The sequence below is a fragment of the Suricata suricatta genome, chromosome 2, assembly GCF_006229205.1.
Source record: "Suricata suricatta isolate VVHF042 chromosome 2, meerkat_22Aug2017_6uvM2_HiC, whole genome shotgun sequence".
Classification (NCBI taxonomy): Eukaryota; Metazoa; Chordata; class Mammalia; order Carnivora; family Herpestidae; genus Suricata; species Suricata suricatta.
Window position 1 is genome coordinate 161266621 of NC_043701.1, and position 23460 is coordinate 161290080.

Below are 23460 nucleotides of genomic sequence, written 5' to 3' on the forward strand. Positions count from 1 at the left end.
GAAACAGAAACAGGCTAGATGTCAAATAAAGGTGGGCCTCTCCTGCTCAGTACCACTTCCCTTTTCTTCTAAGTGGTCCAGGGTAAACTTCGTCCTATGGGTCTTCCGAAGACTTGCCTTTGAACCAAATAACCTGGTTCAGAACACCTGTAGGATAAAAGTTAATAAACAAAGACACATTTGGATCAACCAAATTCACATATACTTCTTTTTTGGTACCCTCGATGTAGATGTGTTTTGTTTGTTGTCTCTAACCCTTTTTAATGAAGGATGTAATATACATACACCTATGTAGGAAAATGCAGAAATCATCTTCACAAAGTAAACACGTTTATGTAACCACCACCCAAATCAAGATATAAAATGCAACCATGGGGTGCCTGGGTAGCTCCCTCAGTTAAGCATCTGACTCTTGATTTCAGCTCAGATCATGATCTGTGGGACTGAGCCCTGCATGGGGCTCTGAGCTGATAATGCTGAGGCTGCTTGGGATTCTATCTCCCTCTCTCTCTGCCCCTCCCCTGCTCGCGCGCTCTCTCAGAATAAATAAATAGACTTTTTAAAAAAAGATATAAAATACAACCAGAAGCTTCAAAACTCACCTCATGCCCTCTCCCAGGCACTGCTTCATGTCCCACAGATATCACTACTCTGACTTCCAATTCCATAGGTGTATTTTTGCCTCTTTTTGGACGTTACGTAAATGGACTCATAGTATACACATTTTTGTGTCTGGCTTCCTTCCCTTAATATTATAATTGTTATATGCACCCAAATGTAACAATCATTTGTTTATTTTCATTTCCCTATACTATTCCATTCTGTGAATATAACATAATTCAACCATTTTTTTAAAGAAGGAAATTCTGGGGGGCAGCTGCATGACTCAGTCAGTTAAGCATCTGACTCTGGTTTCTGTTCAGGTCATGATTTATGGTTTGTGGGACTAAGCCCCACGGGCTCTGTGCTAACAGCATGAAGCGTGTGTGGGATTCTCTCTCTCTCCTTCTCTCTGCTCCTCTCCTGCCCTCTCTCTCTCAAAATAAATAAATGAACATTAAAAAAAGACAGAAATTCTGGGGGTGCCTGAGTGACTCAGTCAGTTGAGTGACCCCTCTTGATTTTGGCTTAAATAATGATCCTGGGTTGTGGGGTCAAGTCTTACATCAGGCTCAGTGCTAAGCCTGGAGTCTGCTTAGGATTCTCTTTCTCTCTCTCTCTCTCTCTCTCTCTCTCTCTCTGCCCCTTTATCCTTTTCTCCTGCGCACACTCTGTCTCTCGTAAAAAAAAAATTTTTTTTAATACAGGAAATTCTAGATTAATAGGAGTTCGATTCCCTTCCAGGACTTCTCAGATTCTTTATTTGCCAGGAAGTAACTGGCAAAGATAGAATATCCAGAAATTCCCAAACTTATGTTGACCATGACATTTCTTTTCTACAAAGCATCTTAGGAGACTAATTATTTTATAGGACATCCTTCAGGAAACTCTGGTCTGGAGCAATGGTATTCCAACTGTGTTCCTCAAAGTTCTAGGGTAATCAGATAGTGACTCAATACCACACAAGGGATGATAATAAGGTCAGCTGGATTCTGACTTCTGTTTCTACCCACCTCCGCTTTTATCTGTTTTAAAAAGGGATTCTGGGGCGCCTGGGTGGCTCAGTCATTGAGCATCAGACTCTTGATTTTGGCACAGGTCATGATCCCAGGGTCATGGAATCAAGTCTCGTAACATGCTGAGCATGAAGCCTGCTTAAGATTCTCTCTCTCCTTTCTCTCTCTCTCTCTGTCTCTCCTTCTGTCCCTCTCCCTAGCTCACATGCTCATTCTCTCTCTCTTTCCAAAAAAAATTTTTTAAGGGATTACAAAAAATAAAATAAAATAAAATACAGTAAAAGAGGCTTCCACATAGGGTGTGTGTGTGTGTGTGTGTGTGTGTGTGTGTGTGTGTCTGAATTAACTGCCCGCCATTTATGTTTTAAAAAAGGGTTTGGTTGCTTTTAAAAAAATGTGTTTGAGGGGCACCTGGGTGGCTCAGTTGGTTAAACATCCGACTTCGGCTTAGGTCATGAGCTTGCAGTTCATGGGTTTAAGCCCCGCATCAGAACCTGTGCCTCTCTCTCTCTCTGCCCCACCCCCACTCGAGCTCTATCTCTCAAAATGAATAAATGCTAAAAAAAAAAAAAAAATGTTTAATGTGTTTGAAAACTACCAGTCTAGGCTCTGGAGGACTTCTCAGAAGGCCTTTGCATGGACTTCAGTTCCAAGCTACGAGGTCTTGCTGATCTTATCCAAAATTCATTGATTTTGCCACTGTTGTCTTGCAAGGCTCTGTAAAAGGGACGTTTGCCCATTCCGATTCTCCCAGTGTGTTGTGGAAAGGCCTCAGAAGAGATCACTGACAGCAGCTCAGTACAGACCAGGTGGCTTAGTCCACAGGCAGCTTCCGTCTATCAAATCAGAGGCTAAAAATAGATCATTACAAGCCACAAAAGTCTTAAATTGCTTCTAACTAGGCAGCATGATGTAGGGATTAAGAAAATGGATTCCTGAGCCAGACACTCTGGCTTCAACTCCTGGCTCTGAAGCTAACTAGCTGTGACCCTGGACAGGTTTCTTCATACCCACATGTCTTAGTTTCCTCCTCTTCAAAATGGAGGTGAAGATAATAATAGCATCTACCTCATAGGCTTGATGAGGATTAAATGAGATCATATTTGTATAGCATTTAAGACAGGGCCGGGCATTCAGTAAGTACTATATAAATAAATTTGTTCAATACAACCAAAGTAGCAATGGTACTTTTCTTTCTGTATGAATTTATGAATGGCAAAACCAAATCCTGGCATTTTAAGTCTTTTACTGTTTGATGTTTTACCACTACCAAGGTGAGGCTTTTTCTGCAGCCCCCCACACCTCTGAGGAATTGGGGTCACATGGCCCTCTGAAATGGTAAGTGGTTACCAGATCCTGGATTCCTTCACTCAGTAATATTTCAAAAGCAATTGGGGGGATTCTCATAGGGTGATCATCTTTGGATTATGCCATTCAGGACATTAAAATAAACCACCATTTACTATCATTACTATTTTATGAAAGGCGATTTTAACACCAAGAAAAATAGGAAATAGGAAAAACATAATCTCAGAATAAAAGGCAGAGTTTCTTCAAATGTCCACTGATGGATGAACAGATAAAGAAGATGTGGTGTGTGTGTATGTGCACGCGCGTGTATGTGTGTGTGTGACCTGAGCTGAGATCAAGAGTTGGATGCTTAACTGACTGAGCCACCCAGGCACCCCAACAGCCATGGATTTAAACTAAATTGAGCTCAGTGAAAAATTCTGTTTCTTTGTTGTTTAATCTTGAACCAACAGCCCTTGTCTAAGGCCCAGCATTTAGCTAACACTGCTCTACACAGTCCTTCCGAGTGTTCTTGAACACACTGGACACTGTAACTAAATATACCTTAAAGCTAGTCCTGAATGCCCCAAACATTTGCTAGTAATCCTGTAGAACACTATATGCTAAGAGTAGATGGGCCACTATTGGAAGGGGTTATTTTAGTTGTTCCATAGCACAAATTGGGCCATTTAGATACTTAGCTCTAATTCCAAGGAGTTAGGAAGGACTCTGAACTACCCAGGTGTTTTAGAAAATCCCTCCTAGTCCTGCGTCTCCTTTACTCTCATAACACTACCATACTCACGACACTTCTGAAACCAGATGTATGAGCAATTCTCTGTAACAATGGAGTATCAACAAGTTAATTCAGTTTTGACACTTTGCCTGAAGACAGTGTCCAGATCCCACAGGGTAAGGGCTTGGTCTCATGAGACTGCCCCCCACTTAGGATGCCAGTCACAAGTAATAGGTCCCCAGCTTACCTACAACTTCCCTCTGACTTAGCTACAAATCAAAGGTTCTCATGACCTCCTGCCCCTTGGATTCAATTATTTGTTAAAAGAGCCACTCACAGGGGCGCCTGGTTAGCTCAGTCATCGGGGCCTGCAACTCTCAATCTCAGGGTTGTATGTGTAGAGATACTTAAAATAAAATCTTTTTTTCAAGTTTACTTATTTATCTTGAGAGAGAACAAGAAAGAGCACGCGCAGGGAAGGGGCAGAGAGAGAGGGAGAGACAGAATTCGAGCAGGTTCCACATTGTCAGCTCAGAGCCTGATGCAGGGCTCGAACCCAGAAACTGTGAGATCATGACCTGAGCTGAAACCAAATCGGATGCTTAACCAATAGAGACACTAAGGCACCCAGGCAAAAAGAAAATCTTTTAAAAATAGAAAAAATAAAATAAAATGAATAAAATCTTAAAAAAAAAAAAAGGAAGAAGAACCACTCACAGAACTCAGGGAAACACCTCCTTGTGTTTACTAGTTTATTAAAGGACACGATAAAGGGTCTAGATGAACAACTGAAGGAAGAGCTACATAGGGAGAGGTTTGAGGAGGTCTCACACACAGGAGCTTTCATCTCCATGGAGTTGGAGTGTCACCCTCTCAGCATATGGATCTATTCACCAACTTGGAAGCTCTCTGAACCCCACACTGTGGGAATTTTTATGGAGGCTTAATCATGTAGGCATGATTGATCAATTCTATTTTCAGCTCCTCGCCCTTCTTAAGAGAATGAAGGGAAGGGCTGAAAATTCCAAGCTTCTAATTATGGATTGGACTTTCCACTGGTCAGCCCTCATCCAGGAGCCATTTATGACTCTATGAAAGTCACCTCATTAGAACAAACGATAGTCCTATCATCCAGGGATTCCGGAGCTCTGTACCCGGAACTAGGGAAAGGGACCAACATGTATTTCCAACTGTCTCACAGTGAGTATGCAGTTTTTCTTCCCAGACACAGTAAGAGAGTCCAGGAAGGAGAGTCATGGTTCAGGAGCTGTTACACTGATTCTGCTGCTAACCTACTGTGTAATTTTGGTGAGGCCTTTAACCATTCAGAGACCTGTTTTACTCCTCTACAGAATGGAGAGAGTAACACCTGCTCTGCATGCCTCAAAGTTGCTATGGGAATCAAACAAATAATGGCTATGAACATGAATATGGTGTTAAAGCACTATAAAGGAGTGAGTATTTGTTAACTCTCAGTTTCTCCCCACTTCTAATCAGGGCCTCAAGTTTCCCTACTAACTTTATACCAAGATCCTTTCCTCCACCCTCTCCTTTAGCCTGACTAGGACTCTATAGCACAACACTCCAGGGGAGACTCCCAGGCCTTGGTTTAGAGCAGTGTGGTAGGGAAGAGCTGATTTTCTTTTCTCTTTCTCAGAGCCCTGGTCTCCAAAATCTCTTCAGGATGGAGTGTGCAGAGTTCCTAAGTACTAAACACTCAGGAACCCACAAATACTCTTGGAGTTCCAGCTTAGTTAGTTTCTGCTAAACTAACAAAGGGTGATGGCAGGAGAATTCTGGGAGACATTCCATTCGACTGCCTCCAAGGAATCCTGGCAGCTCAACTTTCTAGTGTGTTATATCTGGAAGAAACTTTAGATCAGTGGTTCTCAGTTCTGGCTGAACATTAGAATCACCAGGGGAGCTTTTAAAAAAATACCCATGCCAGGTTGTACCTTACACCAATTAAATCAGAATCTTTGGGGGAGGGACCTAGACATCAGCATTTTTAAAGCTCCCCAGATGACTGCAATGTGCAGCCTAGTTTGAGAAGCACTGCCATAGGTAATACAGGTCCAACACCTCATTATACAAAAGCAAAAATAGGTCCTGGGAGTTTATGAATTTCGTCCAAAGTCATACAACTGATAAGAATTTGAAATATCAATTCAATCAGCTGATGATAATAATAGCTAATTTTTGGTTAGCATTTACTAGTAAGCAACCTGCACTTTATAAACATAATCTGAATTAACCATCACAATAATCTTATGAGAAAACAGAAGCCCAAAGGGTTTAGTTTGCTCAAGGTCAAAGCCACTAATGGTGGAGATGCCCATTCAACTGTTTAACCAAATTTGAGCAGCATGCAGATGATAAGATCAGGATAAGGCCAATGCCATTAAGGAATTTATAGTCTATCTGGAGGAGGGTTGCCTCCGGTTGAGCGTCAGTTGAGTGTCTGAATCTTGATTTTGGTTCAGTTCATGATCCCAGGGTCATGGGATACAGCCCCGCATGGGTATCTGTACCTAGATACTCTGCCCCTCTCTCCTGATCTCTCTCTCTCTAAAAATTTTAAATACACACACACACACACACACATTATAGTTTACCTACAGGAAACAGGTGAGTCAACAATTAAACCAGTTTGATAAGTGTTATAGTAAAAGTAAACAATGGGGAGGGGCCTGGGTGGCTCAGTGGGTTAAGCATCTGACTTCGGCCTACGTCATGATTCCACAGTTCAGTTCATGAGTGAGCCCTGCATCAAGCTCTCTGCTGTTAGCACAGAGCCTGCTTCAGATCCTCTGTCCCCCTTCCTCTGCTCCTTCCTCACTCACACTCTCGCTTTCAAAAAAAAAATAAACATTTTTTTAAAAAATGGGCAGAAGACATTAGCAGACATTTCACCAAAGAAGACATATAGGTAGCAAACAGACACATGAAAAGATGCTCAACATCATTCATCATCAAGGAAATGCAAATCAAAATTACAATGAGATATCACCTCAGACCTGTCAGAATGGCTCCAATCAAAAACACAAGAAGCAACAAGTGCTGGCAAGGATGTGGAAAAAAGGATCCCTCCTGTGTTGCTGCTGGCAATGCAAACCTGTTCGGCCAGTGTGGAAAAAATAGTATGGAGTTTCCTCAAAAAGTTAAAAATACAACCACCTTATGATCGAGGAATTGCACTACTAGACATTTACACAAAGAATACAAAAACACTAACTCAAAGGGATATATGCACCTCTATGTTTATGGCAGCATTATTTATAATAACCAAATTACGGAAGCAGCCCAAGTGTCCAGTGACTGATGAATGTATAAAGAAGATATGGTATATGTACACAATAGAATATTATTCAGCCATAACAAAGAATGAAATTTTGCCATTTGCAATGACATGGATGGAGCTAGAGAGCATAATGCTAAGTAAAATAAGTCAGTCAGAGAAAGACAAATAGCATGTGATTTCACTCATGCATGGAATTTAAGAAACAAAACAAACAGAAAAGAAAAAAGGAAAAAAAGAGAGGGAGAGACAAAACAAGAGCTCTTCACTATAGGGAAAAACTGATGGTTACCAGAGGGAAGCTGGGTGGGGGAATGGTTGAAACTGATGATAGGGATTAAAGAGTACCCTTATCATGATGAGTACTGAGTAATGTCTAGAATTGTTGAATCCCTACATTGTACAACTGAAACTAATATAACAACTGGAATTAAAATAAAAACAATAAAAATATTTATGCATCAAGGTACACTATTAGCAGAGTAAAAAGGCAAACCATGGAATGAGAGAAAATATTTGTAAATCATATATCTGATAAGCCATTACCATCCAGAATATATAAAGAACTCCTATAACTCAACAACAAAAAATAAACAACCCATTACAAAAGTGGGTAAAGGGCTTGAATAGACATCACTCCAAAGAAGATAAAGAAATGACTTATAAGTACATGAAAAGATGTTAAGCAAATCATTGGGGAAATGCAAATCAAAAGCACAATGAGATATCACCTCACAGCCAATAGGATGGCTGTAATTAAAATAAAAACACAACAGAACAAAACAAAGAAACAGAAAACAAGTGTTGGCAAGGACTAGAAACATTGGAATCTTTGTGTATTGCTAAAAGGGATGTAAAATGGTGCAGATACTATGGAAAATGGCAGTTCCTCACAAAATTAAAAAATAGAGGGACACCTGGTTGGCTCAGTGGGTTAAGCCTCAGGTCATGATGTCGTGGTTCATGGGAGCTCCATGATGAGCTCTGTGCTGACAGCTCAGAACCTGAAGCCTGCTTCGGATTCTGAGTCTCCTTCTCTTTCTGCCCCTCCCCCTCCACTTGCTTGTATGTGCTCTGGCTCACGCTCTCTCTCTCTCTCTCACTCTCTCTCTCTCTCTCTCTTTCTCTCTCTCTCAAAAATAAATAAACATTTAAAAAATTTTTAATTAAAAATAGAATTACCATGTGATCTAGCAATTCCACCTCTGGGTATATACTCGAAAAAATTGAAAGCAAAGTCTCAAAGGCCTATCTGCACACTCATGTTCATAGCCACATTATTCATAATAGCCAAAAAGTAAAAGTAATCCAAGAGACAAATAAGCGAATAAACAAGATGTGCTATATACATACAGTAGAATATTATTATTCAACCTTAAAAAGGAAGGAAATTCTGCCACATGCTACAATATGGATGAACCCTGAACCTTATAATGCTAACTGGAATAAACTAGTCATAAAATGACAAATTTCGTATGTTTCCACTTAAATTAGGTACCTAGATAATTCAAATTCGTAGAGACAGAAAGTAGAATGATGGTTGCCAGGAGCTGGATGAGGAGGAATGGAAAGTTATGGTTTAATGAGCATGGAGTTTCAGTTTGAGGAAGATGAAAAAGTTCTAGAGATGGATGGTGGTGGTGGTTGCACAACAATGTGAATATACTTGATGCCACTGAACTATACAGGTTAAAATGGTAACTTTTATGTGCACTTTACCACAATAAAAACTATTAGAAAAAAATCATTGGCAATAGATTAAATTAGAGGGTAAAAGACTCATTGAGGAGACCAATTAAATAGCTAATACCCAGGAGCAAAGACCCAAGAAGAACCAGATAACATAAGACAGTGGCAGGGATGATATAGGGGACAGGGGACAAACCCTAAAGATTTTCAGATGAGTAGCTGGAGGGGATGTGAAGGCGAATAAGGAGCCAAAGGCTACTCCCAAAGACGTGATGTGAGGGACTGATGAACAGTCGTATCCATCATGGAGGCAGGGACCACAAGGTTAGGGGTTGGATGGGGAGGAGACTTTTTCTAAGAAGGTGGTAAATTCAGCTTTGGACAAGTTAAGTTTGAAATGCCGAGGGAATTTCCAGAAAATAATTCATGGGAATCACATATACAAAATGATCTCAAAAGATTGGGTTTTCTAAAATATGGTAATAGGGATGCCTGGGTGGCTCAGTTGGTTAAGCATCTGACTTCTGCTCAGGCCTGATCTCACCGCTTGTGAGTTCAAACCCCACGTTGGGCTCTGTGCTGACAGCTCAGAGGCTAGAGCCTGCTTTGGATTCTGTGTCTCCTTCTCTCTCTGTCCCTCCTCTGCTCACACTCTGTCTCTCTCTCAAAAATAAATAAACATTTAAAAAATGTAGAAAACTATCTTTATAAGAAAAAAGTGGGGCACGTGGGTGGCTCAGTCGGTTAAGTGTCTGGCTTCGGCTCAGGTCATGATCTCACAGTTCATGGGTTCGAACCCCTCGTCAGGCTCTGTGCTGACAGCTAGCTCAGAGCCTAGAGCCTGGAGCCTGCTTCAGATTCTGTTCTCTGACCCTCCCCTGCTCGTGCTGTCTCTCTCTGTCTCTCAAAAAATTTTTTTAAAAAAATTAAAAAAAAAAGAAAAACTATGGTAATAGTATTATGGCTATTATTTAAACTGTGTATTTTTTATAGAGGATGGGGGCAAATGGGACAGGGTTGGCCAGGAGCTGTTTGTTGGGGCTGGGTCATGGGTACATGAGAATTTATTATGCAATTCTATTTTAGGGGCTGTTCAAAATCAACATAATAAAAAGTTTACAAACCAATAATAAAGACAGATATAACCCTATAGGGGTGGGTAGAGAAAAGACATTATTTTACTACTAACAATGATAATACAAAGTACTACCACTTAGAGAGCCTCTACTCCATGGCAGGCACTTTGCTGGGCCCTTTTTATGTACAAGTTGCATTTTTCATGACAACTTCTATTATATATCTATATATGTAAGAGTCACCTTAAGGTGGTGACCGAGCGGCCATTTCTTTGGGGGCTGGAGGAGAACACGTGCACAGACGACCCCCGCCCCTCACCTGCAGACTTGGGATGTCCTGCCCCATTTGGAAACAGCCAATCATGAAGCTCCAGCTTCCCATCACCCTGACAGAGGAGGCAACCTATTCCATCCTGCCACATCCCTGAAATGCCCTTATTTGATAATCTGCCCTCCTAAGATCAAACCCAGAACCCCCTCACCCATAAAACCCCCCACCCATCACCTATCAGGCCTGACTTCCCTGACTCCCCACTCCCGGGATCATGGGACCTTGCCCGGGAATCGCAGATCCCAATAAAGGATTTCTTGGCTCCATAACCTGGTCTCTTTCTTTCCTCCCATCTCTGCCTCCATCTATTAAATCTTACTATATATATATATATGTGTGTGTGTGTGTGTGTGTGTGTGTGTGTGTGTGTGTGTGTGTATTAACATATATATATGTATGTATATATTAACATTTATTTAGTTTTGAGAGACAGAGCATAAGTGGGGAAGGGGCAGGGGTAGGGGCACACCCACAGAATCCTAAGCAGGCTCCAGGCTCTGAGCTGTCAGCACAGAGCCCAATACAGGGCTTGAACCCACAAACTGTGAGATCATGACCTGAGCTGAAATCAGACACTTAACCGACTGAGCCACCCAGGCACCACATGACAACTTCTATTTCACTAAGGCTCAGAGATGTCAGATGTCTTGTAAAACAAGTGGTAAGTTTTAGATTATATGAGCTATCTCAGATTATATAAGCTATATAATACACCTGAAACTAATGTAACATTGTATGTCAATATACTTCAATCAAACACACACAAATACGCACACAAGATAAATTAGTAGAGGCTAACAAGAAAAAGTATGGACTATCGGCAGTTGAGAATAGGAAGAGGATGCCATAAAGGAAATAGTAGGTGGAATGCTTTGCAAACCAAGGAAGAACAGAGAGCCAAAGAGAACATAGTGGCTCACAGTATCCAATGGCCCACAAGGTGCAAGCAAAACAGCAAATGAAACTGCTCATTGGATTTTGCAATTAGGAGGTTGCTCTGGCCTTGGGAACCGTGGAGTAGTAGGGACAAAAATGGGGTTAGGAGTGAGTGGGTAGCATATAGGGCCTACTCTTTGATAAGCTTTGGTGTAAAGGCAACTTGAAACACTGAAGTGATATTATAATTTATAATAAGAAATATGTATTTGCTTTTGTTCCCCTTTCTGGCACAGAGGTCTTAAAACCCTTGGCATTTTCTAAACACTGAGAGCAATCAAGGTGGTTTTTGTCATGTTAATGAGTGACTTCTGGCCACCCTTAAATGAGGGCTGGTTGCCAGGGGAATTGATCATGGGATAAGAAGGGTGGGACTGAAAGTCCATCCCACTGACCTCCAGGGTGGGGAAGGGGGCTGGAGGTAGAATCAATCACCAACAGCCAGTGATTTAATCAGTTGTGCCTGTGTAATGAAAAAGCCAAAAGGATGGGGTTCAGAGAGCTTCTAGGTTAGAACCTGTGGAGATGTGGGCAGAGGCTCCTCACACCCTTTCTCCGTATCCTGCCCTATGGCCCTCTACCATCTGGCTGTTCCCAAGTTACATCCTTTTATAATAAAATGGTAATCTAGTAAGTAAAACATCTCTCCGAGTTCTGTGAGCCACTTTAGCAAATTAATCAAACCCAAGGAAGGAGGGGATTGTGGGAACCTCTGATCTATAGCCAATTGGTCAGAAGCAGAGGTCATTTGTACTTGTGAGTTGCATCTGAAGCTAGGGGTGGGGAGTCAGTCTTATGAGACTTATGGAATCTGCTGCTCTCTCTGGATAGACAGCACCAGAATTGAGTTGAAATGTAGGACACCCAGCTGGTGTCCAAGAATTGCTTGGTGGCGTGAGGAAACCCCCTCCCATAGGATTGGTCTCAGAACCTGGACAGGTTAAAAGCTGGAGGGAGGCAGCATAAAGGTGAAAGAAGCTGTGTTTGTGTGTGGTAGAGAAGAGCTGGGGGAGAGGCTGAGGATGGAGGGAGGTGATGTTGATGGTGCAGAGGGTGTTGAGGGTGTCTTTGTGTCTTCGCTGCTCGGACACGAAGAGGGGCACCACCCTGTGAAAGGGGAAGAAGAAGGGAAGCCACTCGTGGGCCGAGATCCAGAGAACCATGATGTCAGAGAGCAGGCAAACCAGGAATGGGGAAGTGAGCAAACTGGAAGGCAAGGAGTTTTGGCCAAAGACTTGTATATTGGCATTTCTGAGCTGGAGAAGTCATGACAACGTCTAGGGTGTGCCTGGCTGAGGTGGCAGTTATGTTACTAGAGTTAAAAGGTCAAGAATTATGAGATGGATTATCTCACAGGAAGAGATCTGAGATGAAAAAAAAAAAGCCTAATGGGTTCTATTCTCAAAAAGATCAAGAGGAAGCAATGCCTTGGCTTAAATCAGAATCACATTAGATTTAAAAAAAAATAATTCCAAGACCTAATTTATGTCTAATCTAACTACCTCTTGCCAACATGCAAATCCATCACTTCCTCAAAGGTAGACCAAACATTTAGACCAAGTAACAGACTGAAACTATGAGGCAGGAACCTGCACGATAAATCCTGGCCCTATTAGCTACAAAATGGGTTAAACCTATCCTCCTGAGTTAGACTAAGGCCTGGTTTCCATTCATTCATTCATTCATTCATTCATTTAACAAACATGTCTTGTTTTTACCAGGGTTTTTACTAAGTCCGGGGGATGCAAAAACAAGTCATCTATTGTTTTTATGGAGCTCACAAAGATGTACAGGTGCCAACCCTGACCTAATATGAAAATTCTAGAGCAGAGGTAGGTAGAAAGTACAGTGGGATTATGTAAACATAAACAAAGGAACCTAGATTTGGGAGAAGCAACACAGAAAGGCTGATATGTGAGATGAGCCTTAAAGAAGGTGCAGAGTGTCCCAGGCTAGGAAGTAGAGGAAGGGCGTTCTAGAAGACAAACAGCATGAGAAAGGACACTAATGACCCACAGAGTCAAGAAACTTAATCTGGTTCGTCAGAGCAGTAGTTCTTAAGGGGCAATCTGCACAAAAATTAGCCTCCGTATAATTAAATGCAGGTTCTCAGCCCCCTGAGTAACTGATTCAGTGGGCCTAGGCATCTGAATTTTTAAACAAAGCATCCTCAATGATTCTGAAGAAGCTGGTCCCATAGACACACTGAGAAACCCTGGACTAGAGTATAGAGTGCATGGTAGGAGGAAGGAGAAGGGCTTAGGATGAGGCAGAAACTTTGGTCAGGAACATATTGTGCTAAGAAGTTTGGAGCTCAATTTTATAGGCAGTCAGGCACCCTTTGACAGTGTCCTGGTGACATCAGTTTTAGAAAGCCCAATATGAAGGCAGTGCTGATGGGCTCTTGCCCCTGGAGAGGAGGGTCACTACATGGAGGCATGACAGAAGGAGTTCCTTCAGGAGAAAGTGCATTATTCAGAGATCAAACCACAACAAGGACCCTAAAACTACTACCCTCTTAACAGTTGAGGGCTGCCAGGACATCCCCATACTTCTAGGGGACAGAATCTCCCCTCACCAGAGAGCAGTAATAACCACAGTGGCCCACATAACTCCACATGGGCCTATGCCGAAGCCAGGCTAGGGGACACTCCCTGTGGTTCTCAGGTTTGTGCTGAGTCATCTCTCGTAAGAACGAGTTTCTCAGAGCTCTGAGATCTTGCTTCACAAGCTGCTGCTTGGCTTTCCTGTGGTTTCCAGGCCCAGGAAGGAGGTGGAAAAAAATTATATATATATATATATATATATATATATATATATATATATGAAAACCAAGTTACTTCTAGGGCACAGGTCTCACAAACCACCGTGCCCAGGGCCCCTCCCTTGCCTCTCTCCTCATATTCTTTGATCTAGAAGCTAGGATAAGCTGCTGATTCCCCAGTTTCGTAATCTTCTTGGCCACTCTGCAGCCAAAGGGCAAAAGTGAGCAGCTACCTGTACAGATTGGAGGCTAGCAGGGACTTGAAGGTAGATAGCCTGTGTTCCTGGGAGGGGCTGGCTAACGTGACGCACACTTCACCACCCAACCCGGCTCCCAGGGAAGGGCTCTCGCCAAGGCGCAGTGCTTCTCAGGGTAACTTCCTGGCTGATTGGCATGAAGGGCTGACCTTGCACAAAACTACTCCCTTCTTGAGCTCCAGCTTTCTCTGTAAAATGATGGAGTTGGACTCAAAGAACTTTATCCAGTCCTCTATCATTCCTCAAGTTGAGATGACCAAGCTAAATACCCTCTGCCTCTTGACTCCTCCCTCCAGTGCCCCCAGGAGAGCCAGGAGTTATTTCGGGTACACTCAAGAGGAACCCATCCATTTAACTTATCACTTTTTTTTGTTTTAGTTTTTTTAATGCTTTATTTATTTTTGAGAGAGCATGAGTGGGGGAGGGGCAGAGAGAGAGGGAGACACAGAATCTGAAACAGGCTCCAGGCTCTAGGCTGTCAACACAGAGCCTGACGCGGGGCTCAAACCCACAAACCATGAGATCATGACCTGAGCCAAAATCGGACACTCAACCAACTGAGCCACCCAGGTGCCTCTTATCACTTTCTGATGCTCTACTATGTGCAGATAATAAAGACAGCCATCAACAGTGCCTGGGTGGCTCAGTCAGTTAAGCAACTCTTGATTTCAGCTCAGGTCATGATCTCATGGTTTGTGAGTCCAAGCCTGTGTCCACTTCCAAGGCTGCCGGGCTCTCTGCTGTGGGGATTCATGCTTTGGGGACCTGTGCTGACAGCCCAGAGCCTGCTTGGGATGGGAGTCTCTCTCTCTCTCTCTCTCTCTCTCTCTGTCCCCCTCCCCACTTTCTCTCTTTATAAAAAATAAACACACATTTATTTATTTTTTTAAACACACATTAAAGTGGTGCCTGGGTGGCTCAGTTGGTTAAGATTGGTCATGACCTCGTGGTTCATGAATTCGAGCCCCACATAAGGCTCTGTGCTGACAGTATGGAGCCTGCTTGGGATTCTCTCTCTCTCTCTTTCTGCCTCTTTCCTGCCCTCTCTCAAGATAAATAAACTTTAAAAAATAAATATATAAAATAAACACATTAATAAGAGTACGAACAACCATCATTTTCAAGTGCTTACTACATACCAGCACTATGTTAAGCATTATATATTTATATTATTTGCTCATGACAACATCCCTAAGATGTAGGTATTATTATTATCTTTATTGCACAAAAGAAAAAATTGAGGCTCAGAGAGATTCAGTAACTTGCTCAAGAACACTCAGCTGGTAAAGCAGCAGAGCCCCGATCAGCTCCAAAGACCATGGTCCTTCCCGTCCATCTCACTCTGTAGTGCTGGTCAACCAGGGGTCAGTCAGGAATAGATCAGAGACAGTAGCAGAGTTGTTGGGGCTGGGGAGTCGGGAGGAGTAAGGACAGACCAAACGGTGAAATGACTTGTTAAATGGGAATAACAATAGTACCTACGTCAACTAGTGGTTGGCAGAATTCAATTAAATAATTAGTAAATTCATAAGTGCTTTAAAAAATAGCTACTAATATGTAACACATATTAATAAATGTTATATAGGAATTGCCATTTTTATTCATTTGGTTTTTTTTTTCTTTTTATGTCCCTATAATAAACTCCTGGTTTCTCTTGGATTTGACCAGAATTCAACATTGTCTTGGTTATTTTTTTTAATGTTTATTTATTTATTTTAAAAGAGAGAGACTGTGTGCTAGCAGGGGATGGGCAGAGAGAGAGAATCCCAAGCAGGCTCCCCAGCACAATCTCATGAACTGTGAAGTCATGACCTGAGAGGAAATGGAGAGTCAGACACTTAACCAAATGAGCCACCCTGGCACCTCTGTCTTGGTTCGGCAGTTGTCTGTTTTTATTAACAGTTGCCACTTTTAAATTGTGGTAACAAATACATAAACTTTACCATTATAATCATTTTTACGTGGCATTAAGCATGTTCACGCTGTTGTGCAGCCACTGCCACCATCCCTCTCAAGAACCTTTTCATCTTCTCAAACTTAAATTCTGCCATTGGTTTTTAATAGTTACTCACTTAAGTGGTGTGTGGGTGGCTCAGTCAGTTGGGCGTCTGACTTCGGCTCAGGTCATGGTCTTGCGGTTCCTAAGCCCAATCCCCAGGTCAGGCTCTGTGCTGACAGCTCAGAGCCTGGAGCCTGCTTTGGATTCTGTGTCCCCCTCTTTCTCTACCCCTCCCCTGCTCATGCTCTGTCTGTCTGTCTCTCTCTTTCTCTCTCAGAAATAAACAAACATTAAAAACATTTTTTTAAATAATTACTTAACTCTTACATTAAATATTTTTATGCTCCTATCTTCTTAACAAAAGGCTTTGGGTTGTAGTGGAGAACATGAGACGGAGATTACAACCCTGGGTTCAAATTCAGGTTTCCTCACAGTATTTGAACTTGAATAATTCACATAAAACTCTGAACACCAGTTCCTCCTTGGAGATGAGACTACTACATGGAGACCACACAGGGTTATGGTTAGCATTAGAAGAGATCACCAAAGGAAAGTATGTTGCAAAGTCCATGTAATGCGCTCCACAAACATATGACCTTTAGATAGGTGGATAAATAGTACTTTTAAGCTCCTAGCTCAGTTCCTGGCATAAAATAGGAACTCAGAAAAAGTTCTAAATGAACGCGAAAGAGTTTCAAGCTGCTGGGTCATACTGCCCCCTGGTGGTAGCCAAGAAACGTGCAGCATCTCTGGCCTCCCGGGTACTCTTGGGGCTGACTGGGTAAGATCAGAGTGCGCTGGGAACTCAGGGAAATCCAATGTTCCCTGCCCAAGGGGCTTTTCCTATTCACCTAAACACACACAGGATCCCCAGACATTCCTCGGCTTCGACTCTTCGTTTCAAAAGGGCCACTCTCCTTTCCAAATGCCTTTCTCTTACCGCTTTTGCTGATGCTGTCCTACTTCCCCAACATGGCTCACCCAAACCCTAAATTTCCTTCTGATCCCCGCAAATCTCACCTCCTCCAGAAGGCCTCCCTGCAGCCCGCCAGCCAGGCTCTCCCTCAGTCTTTTTTAAACCTCTGCAGAACTCACAGCCTGTACTTGCTTATATGCTGTGTGTACTCTCCAAATTGATTCCTTGATATAATTTCCCGGTTTTCTTAATGTTTCCCACCTTCTTCAGAGCATGAACTGAAGAGATGGTCTCAATTCCTTAAAAGGTACACATTTCTGAGTACCCAGGTGCAGCATGCTTAGATATATGGGCCAGGTACAGCACTGGGTACTTTTACAAACATGCCTTCAATCCTCATGATAATTCTAATGCAACTCTACTGAAAATTACATATTTCGATTTGTAGAGAACAAAACTGAGCCTCAGAAAGGTTAAGCAGCTTGACCAAATCACACAGCTTTACTACTTACAACTTACTGTTGTAGAATAGGGGTTTGAGCCCATGTGTGCCTAATTACAAATTCACAGAATAAATTCCATCTCCCATGCCAACTCTTTTTCAATTATTACCACCTGTCTGGCATAGTGACTTGGGAAGGAATTCAGAACACCCAGGCTTGGAGGGTTAAGTGGTGAATTTGATTAGTAATGTCCATCATGAGTGAGAAATGGAGAATGGCGACACACAAGCTTTGTATTTGCCATCCTTTCTCGACCCCATGCTGGATGGGTCTATGGGAGGATACTCCGGCTCTGGACATAACGTTTACGAAGCCATGGTATGACTATAAACATGAGATTTAAAGTAAGACTGACCTGGATTAAAATTCAGCTCCACCAGTTTCTGGAACTTTAAGCTGTTAATTGGCCTCTTTAAGCCTTAGATTCCATAACTGTGAAATGTGGATAATAACCCCTGGGTTATAGCAAAAAATCGGGAGGAAAAATCAACCTTTGTTGTTCTTTTCACAAGGCTGAATGGAAGCTCTGAGACTATTTCTCTAATTATCACCAGGGTCTTGATTTTGAGAGAATCTCCGAAGATGTTGCTATAATCTCCCTATTGTTTTAAACCTATTTTTATGAGAGAGAGAGAGAGAGACAGAGAGACAGAGAGACAGAGAGAGAGAGAGAGAGCGCACATCCTCCTACATGAGGAAACAGAGTGGGAAAATCTGTAAACACCTTTGGCATACTACCTGGAACAGAGTAAGTGCTCAACTGGTGTTACTTCCTTCTCCCCTTCCTTTAGAAACAGAGAGCCTGATTGCTGTCAGGCAGTAGTTTGGAAGGCATTGTCCTCCCTAGGAAATAATAATTGTATGTCAAAACTATCACAAAGATAAAACTTTAATATGACAAGACCATCTGATAATCACTAGTCTCCAAATGTGATTCACTAGGAAGGACATAATATCGTCTATGTGATGTTACTGCCAAAGGTATCTAACTTGAATCTAAACATGAGGAGTTAGACAAAAGCAAAACAACTGGCCTGAAACAAACAAACAAACAAACTGCAACCGGCCTGGATGGTTCAAAATATCAGTGTAAAAAATACCAAAGAAAGGGGCACCTGGGTGGCTCAGTTGGTTATTTATCTAACTCTTGATCTCAGCTCACGTCTGGATCTCAGGTGAGTTCAAGCTCTACACCCATCATGGAGCCTACTTAAAAACAAACAGACGAACAAACAAACACCCCCCCCACACACACACACAGAGAAACCCACAATCTGAGATCATGACCTGAGCCAAAGTCTGACGCTCAACTGACTGAACCACCCAGGCACCCTAAGGGAACATTTTAAATGCACCAAATCATTAATCACAAGCTCCTAGAACAGGAATAATTTATCCTAATTAATTGTTTTCTTTAAACTGTTTAATGTTTGTTTATTTTTGATAAAGAGAGAGAGAATGAGTGGGGAGGGCCCCAATGCGGGGCTCTGACCTGAGCTGAAGTCAGATGCTTAATCTACTGAGCCACCCAGGCGCTCCATATCCTAATAAACTTCTTAAAAATGAATTTACTTGAGCAATAGAAATGATAGATCACTAATCCATTACAGAGCACTCAGCATATGTCTACTATGGAGACTGAGAAGCAGTAACAAGAATGGAAAGGCTGAGAAACAAATTGTCTCAAATGATAAAAACAAAACAAAACAAAAAAGCACATATCTGTGATGAGCAGGAATGGGGTGTGGTCCCATTTTACAAAATACTAAGATACTCGGGTGTGGTGTAGGTGTGTGCAGAGACAGCCTTCTCTGAAGGATAAGGGTCCTTCTATTCCCTTTAGGATTCCACTATCCTAGTCCTGCTCTCCAAAGAAAGTCAGATTCTTAAGGAACTGAACCATCCAGGTGACCCATGGCTTTTCTGATATTTGAGGACACATCTTGCCAACGGATGCACAAAATAAATTGAGATAAGGCATAGATGCTCACAGACATAGCTTTAAACTGAAATGCTGAGCATAGCTCCTGGGGAAGGAGTGGGGAAGGGCCACTCTTGCTGCTCAGAGTACACACTGTCTGTATAAGGGCTCACTGCAAAACAAACCCTGAACAGTATTTTCACTTTTTGCCTTCTTTGGTAAAAGCAAAAATCCTCTTTGGGTTTTTTTTTGGTTGGGGAAAGCAGGTAACGCAGATCTTTCCTAAAAGCAAAGTGGTATAATACGAACCTTGGAAAAGTAGGAGATGCCTATAATGACAAGATAAGAAACAACTGTTTCTCAGAAGCCCAGTTGTTTTTTTTTCTTAAATTTTTTAAATGTTTTATTTATTTTTGATACAGAGACAGAGCATGAGAAGGGGAGGGGTCGAGAGAGAAGGAGATACAGAATCTGAAGCAGGCTCCAGGCTCTGAGCTAGCTGTCAGCACAGAGCCTGACGCGGGGCTCGAACCAAGAATCATGAGATCTGACCCGAGCCGAAGCCAGAGGCCCAACCGACTGAGCTACCCAGGCGCCCCAGAAGCCCAGTTTTAATTTCTGACTAGCATGACCAGAAACAACCAGAACCACCAGCCTAAGGGTCAAATACAGTCACATCTCTTCTACTTTTCAAAAGAAAATCAGCTTGGTCACCTAATATGATAAATTAACAGAAAGTCCAATGTCCGTTTTTCCCCTTAAGTTGTCCAACATGCCCAGTTTTACACAAACCAGAGGCCAATATCATTTCTGGACAGAGAACTGAAAACATATTTCTATTCATGTGAGAACCTGTTTCTTGGAGCCCCTGCCTCTCTCACTGCCATGTGTGCAGCTGATGAAAACCCTCCATGCACAGGGAGCTTGCTGCTCTGGATGGATCTCTGTGAGGCCTCTGAGCTGGACTCTCAAGGTCACCATCACATGCTGAAGTGTGTGCTCCAAAATTTTTGTGTGGAAGTCCTAATGCCCAGTACCTCAGAATGAGACTGTATTTGGAGATAGTGTCTTTAAGAGGTAATTAAGGTTAAATGCGGTCTCTGCTGTGGGCCCTAACCCAGTATGACTGGTCTCCTTTTAAGAAGAGGAGACAGGGACACAGGCATGCACAGAGGAAAGACCATGTGAAAACAGAGGGAGAAGATTACCACTTACAACCAAAGGAGAGGAGCTTCAGAAGAAATCAACTCTGCTAACCCCTTGATCTTAGACTTTTAACCTCTAGAAGTGTGAGAAAATTCATTTCTGTCATGTAAGCTACCCAGTCTACAATACTATGGCAACCCTGGAAAATTAATACAGGGGCAACTTCATTCTTTTACATGCATCTATCCACTTGTCCCAAATTCATTTTTTTTAACTTTTAACTCTTATTTATCTCATTTTATGTTTAAATGTTTTTTTTTTTTATTTATTTTTGAGAAAGAGAGAGCACAAGCAGGGGAGGGTCAGAGAGAGAGGGAGACACAGAATCTGAAGACAGGCTCCAGCTCTGAGCTAGCTGTCAGCACAGAGTCCGATGTGGGGCTCAAACCCACGAACCGTGAGATCATGACCTGAGCTGAAGTCAGACGCGTAACCGAATGAGCAACCCAGGCGCCCCCCAAATTCATTTGTTGAAAAGACCATTCTTTCCTCCATTGAATGCTCTTGGCATCCTTGTCAAAATGTAAGTGACCTAAAATGTACAGGATTATTTCTGTACTCTTAAATCCCATTGATTTATAGGTCTATCTTTATGCCAACCTAACACTATTTGGATTAATATTATTCTGCAGTTAAGTTTGAAAGCAAGAACTGTGAGTCCTCCAACTTTGTTCTTCTTTTTTTAGGATTAGTTTGGCTATTCAGGGTCCCTTGCAATTCCATATGATTTTTAGAATCAGTTTGTGCATGCCCAACTGTAAAAAAGGCAGCTGAGACTTTGATAAGCATTGCACAACTCTATAGCTCAATTTGGGGGAGTACTGCCATCAATAATATTAAGTCTTCTGATACATGAACATGGGACATAGTTTCATTTACTTAGATCTTTAATTTCTTTCAATGACATTTTTTAGTTTTCAGGATTTGTCTTTAATTTCTTTTGTTAAATTATTTCCAAGTATTTATTCTTTTTAATGCTATTATAAGTGGAATTTTTATTTTATTTATTTTTTAAATCTTTACCTTAAGTAGGCTCCATGCCTAACATGGGGCTTGAACTCACAACCCTGAGATCAAGGGTCATGCTCTCTACTGATTGAACCAGCCTTGCCCTCCATGAGTAGAATTTTTAAATTTAAATTTTCAGATTGTTCATTGCTGGTTTTTAGAAGTACACTTGATTTGGGTACACTGATCTTGTATCCTGCAACCTTGCTGAATTTGTTTAACTCAGATAGGTTTTTGTGGATTCTTTAGAATTTTCTCTATATAAAAATCAAGTCATCTGTGAATAGAAATAGTTTTACTTCTTCTTTTCAAATCTGAAGAAACTTTAACTTTTTAACTTCTTTTTCTTGGCTAATTCCTTGGTTAGAACTTCCAGTACAATGCTAGATAGACATGGAAAGAGTGGGCATCTTTGTCTTTTCCAGATCTTAGGAAGAAAGCTTTCTACCTTTTGCCATTATGATATTAACTATGGGTTTTTTAAAAAGGTTTTTATTTACTTATTTTGAGAGAGAGAGAGAGAAAGAATGAGCAGGGGGAGAAAAGTCGGGGGACAGAGGATCTGAAGCTGGCCCTGTGCTGATAGCAGAGAAGCCAATATGGGGCTCGAACTCACGAGCTGTGAGATCATGACCTGAAGTGAAGTCAATGCTTTACCGACTGAGCCACACAGGCACCCAAACTATGGGTTTTTTATACATGCTTTTTATCAGGTTGAGAAAGTTCCTTTCTACTTCTAGTTTGTTGGGTGTTTTATCATGAAAGGGTGTTGGATTTTGTTAAACAATTCTTCTGCATCTATTGAAATGACCATGTGTAGTTTTTGTCCTTTATTCTATCAATATGGTGTATTATACTGATTTTCACATGTTGAGCCACCATCACATTGCTGGAGTAAATCTCATTTGGTCACGGAATATAATCCTCTCATTGTACTTGTTTGGATCAGTTTACTAGTATTGATTGGGGATTTTTGCATCTGTATTCATAAAGGATATTAGTCTGTAGTTTCCTTTTAATTTGTTATCTTTGTTTGGCTTTGGTATCAGGACTATATTGGCCTCATATAATGAGTTAAGAAGTGTTCTTACGTTTTTTTAAACTTACTTTCTTTTTTTTAATTTTTTAATGTTTATTTATTATTGAGAAACAGAGAGAGAGACAGAGTATGAGCATGGAAGGGGCAGAGAGAAGGGGAGACATAGAATCTGAAGCAGGTTCCAGGCTCTGAGCTGTCAGCCCCCAGCCTGACGAAGAGTTTGAACCCACAAGCTATAAGATCATGACCTGAACTAAAGTCGATGCTTAACTGATGGAGCCACTCAGACGCCCCATGTTCTTGCATTTTTTGAAAGAGTTTGAGAAGGTTTAGTGCTGATTCTTCTTTAAACATAGAATTTACCAGTGAAAGCATCTGGTCTTGGGATTTTGTTGGGTTTTTTTTTTTTTTTTGAGTTTTTTCATTATTGACGTAATCTCATTCCTTGTTATAGGTTATTAGTGTCCAGTGCTCTGAAAAAGTTGACTGACAGTTTTTGCCACATTTTTGTTGCTATGATGAAGGAATGAACTTTTGGAGTTTCTTACTCTGCTGTGTGTTTTTTTTTTTAATATTTTAAATGTTTATTATATGTGAAAGAGGATTGAGAGGGCGGCGGCGGGAGGAGGAGAAGGAGGAGGGAGCGTCTCTGCCGCCGCCTCCTGGTCCCCAGCGCCGATCTGCTGCCGCCATCTCCCTCCGCGGCGATCCTCCCTCCACCGCCCTGCCGCGGCCCGCCCTGTAGCCCGAGCTGCCCCGCGCCTCGCCGGAGCCAGCCTCGGCAGAGGGAGCGGTCTCGGTCGCGGTCTCGCGGCCCGCGCGGGCTGACGAGCAGAGAGCGCGGCGCCGCGCGGTCCCTGAGGATCTGCACGCCG